This window comes from Rhineura floridana, chromosome 7 (genome assembly GCF_030035675.1).
Source record: "Rhineura floridana isolate rRhiFlo1 chromosome 7, rRhiFlo1.hap2, whole genome shotgun sequence".
Lineage (NCBI taxonomy): Eukaryota > Metazoa > Chordata > Lepidosauria > Squamata > Rhineuridae > Rhineura > Rhineura floridana.
Window position 1 is genome coordinate 78,488,056 of NC_084486.1, and position 6,151 is coordinate 78,494,206.

The window sequence follows — 6,151 nt, forward strand, 5'->3', positions numbered from 1 at the left end:
TTGTCTGAGCTTTGGAGCAAGTAAAAGTAGCTGTAAAAGTGCTATAACAAAATGGTTGTGAACTCCCCTACCATCTAGGTACAGGATAATGGTCTTTTATTAGTATTGGCTGACCATTATTCCTTTCGTTTCACTGTTAACAGCCTGTGCTCTTGGCTCTGCAGAATGTTTGGAGTTCAAACTTTAACTGATAACTGTCTATGAGGATTATTATAGTTACAGAAGATGAAAGGAGTTCACAGAATAATGAAGCAGGAGTTCAGAATTGCCTTTTTACAGCTGTTTGGGCCCCTTTCATTTCCCTGAGCCAGTTAAGTATATCTGAGATGCTTTTTCTAAATTGCTAAAACAACAATGAGAGCTTTGACAAAGTGTCCTCTCGTGTGTCCCCCCCCCCGCCTCACTTCAAGCCCTGTATCTGTTTCAGAGTATTGATCCTATGAAGTCATTTATTTAGACAGTTCTATACTATGGCATGATATAAGTGGTGCTGTCTCTTCAGGAATCAATGGCTTCAGACACTTTGTTTCATCTGTTGAAAGAGGGATGCTATTTGCCCCGTAGTGGTAAGACTTTGGGCTGCAAGCCCATCAGATTTAATCAGCCAAGCAGGAACGTACCTGTTTAGTGAGTCGGGGAAATTCAGGGCGTGAAAGAAGGAGAATTGGGGCAACTACGGTCAGTGTGAACATAGCAAGCCAGTCCACTTGTCCGTCTCGCTTGCCAATACTGACTAGCAACGGCTCTCCAGGGTTTCAGGCAGGAGTCTTTTCAAGCCCTTCCTGGAGGCAGAAGGGATTGAACCTGGGACCTTTTGGATGTAAAGTATGTGTTCAGTCTCTGAGCTACAGCCCTTCCCCGGGCTGAAAACCTCTGTTTCTTCATGAAGCAGTTTCTACAGGGACCAACCTGCTACTCTTTGTTTGTTGATTTATTTAATGTCTACCTTGCCCTTCCTCCTAAAGGAACTCAGGATGACAAACAACAAAACAGCAAAACAACACAATTAAAAACAAAAAAAATGTTTAAAACTTTTTAAAGCAATTAAGAACATCTAAAACATTTCAAAACATTCATATACTCCCATAGCTAATGATTTCAAGGTTGCCAGTAACAGTATCCTTCAGGCTGGGTGAACAGGAATGTTTTTAAATTCCTTCTGAATGTTAATACTGAGGGTGACAGACACACCGCACCAGGGAGGGAAATTACACAAATGGGAGACTGCCACCAATAAGGCCCTGTCATGCATCAGCACCAGCTAGGGAGCACCCAGTGGTGGTACCTGCTGACTGCAGGGCCTGCTGTGTGAAACCACCTGGACGGCCTGTCTCATGTAAATGCACCAGATTGAGGGTTTCTTTGTTCCCCCCTTTGCCCGTGGGCTATTCAGAGTCCTTATATATGTCAGACATTGTGCTTGCCTAAGCTTGCACAGTCTCCGACAGCAGTTCATCTCAACAGGCAGGCTAAGGTTGGAGCTGCCACCCAAGACTTCTTAGGACTTGGCAGACATCAGGAAAACAAATAGGAGTTCAACAGCAGTTTGTCTTTATATTTCTTAAAACATTTTTTCTTTATACATTCATTTTTTATTTATACAAATAACAACAACAACAACATTTATATACCGCCCCATAGCCAAGGCTCTCTGGGCAGTTTACAAAAATTAAAAACATTGAACATTAAAACAAATATACAATTTAGAAAAGCATACAGAGTTTAAAACCATGAAGCACAGATAAACAAGTTAAAAGATCTGGGGTCAGAGCTCAGCACATGCTGTTAGAATGCCTGGGAGAAAAGGAAAGTCTTGATCTGGTGCTGAAAAGATAACAATGTTGGCGCCAGGTGAACTTCATCGAGGAGATCATTCCATAATTTGGGGGCCACCACTGAAAGCCCTCTCCCTTGTTGCCATTCTCCGAGCTTTCCTTGAAGTAGACATCCATGTGTCTGGGCTCAGCCAATAGATCAGAATCATATCAGTCAGGATCAAAGTCTTGATGGGTTACAAGTACATAAGTGCATACATAATGCTTCCGTGGCTTTAGCCAATGTCTCTTATTTGTTATAGCTCAGGATTACATGTTAGGTGTATACATCAGTATTCATTGTAGTATACAGTTAACATATCTTAAAGTATATTGTTCTGTTAGTTTATACCTATATATCGTGCAAATTGTATTGAAATATTTGTGAAGTTATATTGCAAGGAATCAACATCAAATAATTAACATTTCCCTTTTAGTGTTTTTCTATTTCTTATCCATAACAAAATGGAACCATCTCACCCTTGTGAGAGGCAGACCTCTAGCTCTTGGCAGCGGCATAGCACAACAGCAATGTGTCTTCTGCCAAGACTCCAGGGAGACTGGCCCCTGGTTGGGTAAAATCCTCTCCTTATATAGGAATCTATCAAGGCTGTGACCTGGAAGTCCCATCAGTTCATAGGACAGATGTAGGGAACTGTGTGTGCATAGAATGGAGTACTTTTTATGCATGAGCCTCAGGTACTGCTTAACCCACTCAGAATATTATGCAGTACACAAGGAATGCAAGGAACCCTGATGTGGAAATCTGATGTGCAAAATCCATATTGGCAGGCAATGTTGGAACAAGGATGCACTGGCTTTGTGGGAACCATTAGGAATAGAGATGGGCTAGAAATTGGGTATGATTCAGATTTTAATGTGAACCTACCTAATCTGCACTTTCTGAAACGGAAGCACAGGTATCCTTCATAATTCACACTTTTCTGAATTTTGTGATGCAGTTATCCGACCAAATAATGTGTAAAAATATGTGTATGTTAAGGAAAAGGGTGCAAATGGATACATTAATGAAAATAACATAAAAATGTATGTTATATCTACTAGGGAAAACTGCTTGCAGAAATGTTTATATTAGGATAAATTTGCATGAAAATGTTGATGAACTTTCACAAGGAATTTTTTTAAAAAACAAATCTATATAGAAATGTGGAGAACTGAACTTAAGACTGGGAAAAATGAGAAAATGAGAAAAACTGAAATTGATAGCTCTGTCCATGCCTGATTGGGATTAAAAAAATAATAGCATGGTGTGCAGTTGTATTGTCAGTTGCCCCACATCCTTCCATGGCCAGCACTTCCAAGTGCGCTATATATGCTACTGTTGTACTTCATCAGGGAAGAGGCTGGGGAAGCACTAGCATTTTGTTCTGGAAGTACTCAATCCTGTCTCTAACTGAGGGTTCAAATAGTCTACAAACAAGGCTTATTGAATGACATAGTTAATATCTGAGACATGTAGAATACATCTCTGGATCAGATTGAGCTTGACCACTTTTCAGAGGTCTGTCCATTTACTTGTACATCACATGCAGACAGCTGGGGTTTTTCCTGCCTCATCTCTGATGACAAGACAAACTCTTGAAATGGGACAGCAATTCACACTGTCAATGGGGAGAAATGTGGTCAGGAAACTATAGGAAAAGCCTGAGGTACACATGAGGCTTCCTTACATATGTCAATATCAACTTTGAATTGGAGGGCTTGCCAGCTCCATAAGACCATTGGATCAGATACTATTTCAAACCCATGGATGAAGATCCCCAAAGCCTAATGGAGAAAAGGTATGTTTCATAACTCTATGTGCTCTTGTCTTCCTTATTCCTTGTCTTATTAGTATTTTATTTGGTTTTCAGGGTTAGCATCTAGATATGATCATTGCAGACACTGCCAGCAAATCACTGGTTACAATATGCATCAGTTAGAGGAACAGACTGTAAAGCTATTTCCCATATTTATGTCCCCCATCCTCTCCTTGTGCCCTTGCATTCTCATTTCCAGCCACTCTTTTTTGTTTTTTTAAAAAAACTTTGTGTAGAACATCATCCATTTTCATAAATTGGCCCACCAACAGCTGGAGTGCAAGTAGTGCAAATTTAGAGAATATGACCAAACACAAGTCACAATTGTGACTACCAGCTGACAGTGAAGCCTTCTTCATTGCCCTAGTGAAATCCTCAGTGAAGCACCCAGCAAGGTTTTTGTGAGTGGCGAATGGGCTGGTAAAATCCAGAAGAGTAGAAACAACTAACCAATCAATAGCCTGCTGTGATAGATTTGCAAAGCATTTTGAGGGCAAAGTCACCGTGTCCATTCCAGACTTGATGCCACAATTGTTGAAGGTGTGGTGGAGGCTTACTAGAGGACTGTCTGGTTGCCTTTTGTGGGATCAGTTTCAATTATTGTGGCCTAAGGGTGTGCATAAATTACTTGTCCAACCACATGCTCAGGCCAGCCATGTACTTTCTTGATCCTTGCCCACCATCAGGGCCGGTGCCAGAGGGTGGCCAGATTGGGTACCTTGAAGGGCCCCTCCTTAAGGTGGGAGGGTGGCTCTCCCATTCCGTGATCTGCGGTAGTGCTGGGTCCTGCAACTCGATCCTTCTGTGGATTGCAGAGAGGGAACTCCCAGGAACTTCCCCCAATACAGACAGCGCAGGCTTCAATAAGCCCACATGCACACCCCGCCTACCTCTCCCATCAGGATGCCTGCCATCACCCAAGATGGCTGTGGGGCTTCCCTAAGGGGCTGATGCCCCTGCTGCCATTTCGTTGATAACAGGCATGTGCACTACATGCGCACATCGTTCACACAACATGAGAGGTAGGTGGGGTGCCCAGGCAGGCTTATTTGCCCCACAGTGCATGTATGGGGGGTAGGCTACAGCACTGTGGGCCTGGAGCAGGCTGGTGCCCAAGGGCCCAGTCATGCCTGGTGCTGGCCTGCCCATCATGGTTGATAAGATATAATACAGAGGGATTGACTGTATGGATCTGGTGAGTGATTAATACCAGTTTTCAGAAGAGGGTATTACCCACTGCCTTGAAAGACGTGGTGATGTGGGCCCTCCTGAAGAGCCCCTCCCTGTACCCTGAAGTATTAGACAACTACTACCACCCAGTCACAAACATCCCTTTCTTGCTAACATGATTGAAAAAGTAGTGGCTGGCCAGTTGCAGATGTCTGGATGAAGCAAGATGGTCTGAACCCATTCTGTCTGTCTTTAGACCTCATTTTAATGGCCTTGGCTGCCATGATTTATAACTTTATTTACTGATAGAAAGATTGGGGAAGTGCTACTTTGTTGATTTTTATGGCTCTTCTCTTTTGCGTTCATGCCACCTTGGGCTCCTACTGGGAGAAAGGGTGGGATATAAATCAATCAAACAAACAAACAAACACTACTGACCAAGGTGTCCTCCTGGAGCAGCTCTATGGATAGGGGGCACTGTATTGTGGTGGTTCTGAAAGAGCAGGTTTGTAGTCTGGGGTGCTCCTGGATTCATCTTTGTTGCTAGAGGCCCAGGTGACCTCAGTGGCTAGGAATGCCTTTTACCAGCTTCAGCTGGTAAGACAGCTGTGGCCATTTCTGGTCCGGGATAGCCTGACCACTGTTGTCCGTGCACTGGTAACCTCCAGGCTGCATTACTGTAATGCGCTCTATGTGGGGCTGCCCTTGAGGTTGGTCCAGAAGCTGCAGCTAGTACAAAATGTGGCAGTGCAACTGCTCACTGGGGCAAGGTATCACCAACATGTTACCCCCCTGCTAAAAGAATTGCACTGGTGGCAGCCCATTAGATACTGGGCCAAGTTCACCATTCTGGTTTTGGTGTACAAAGCCCTATGCAGCTTGAGACTTGTTGTTATATGCCTTCAAGTCGATTGCGACTTATGGCCACCCTATGAATTTTTTCTGGATATATTTATAGGGTTTTCATGGTAAGAGATATTCAGAGGTGGTTTACCATTGCCTTCCTCTAAGTCTATGGCACCTGGCATTCCCAGGCGGTCTCCCATCCAAGTACTAACCACGCCTGACCCTGCTTAGCTTCCAAGATCAGATGAGATCGGGTATTTTCAGGGTAGCATGGGACTAGGATACCTGAAAGATTGTCTTACCTCTTACATACCCAGTGAGTCACTGTGCTCTGCAGGTGAAGGCCTCCTACAGATACCATCTTATCAGGAGGTCCGTTTCACACAACATAGGATGTGGACCTTTAGTGTAGTGGCACCTACCCTTTGGAATTTCCTCCCCTTAAATATTAGACAGGCACCATCTCTGTTATCTTTTCGGTGCCTACTGAAAACATTCCTC

General features: G+C 43.6%; 1 pseudogene; it reads right to left on the minus strand.

The window, feature by feature from the left end:
- Positions 1 to 5,813: 5,813 nt before the first annotated feature.
- Positions 5,814 to 5,932, minus strand: LOC133389799 (5S ribosomal RNA; annotated as a pseudogene).
- Positions 5,933 to 6,151: the final 219 nt, after the last annotated feature.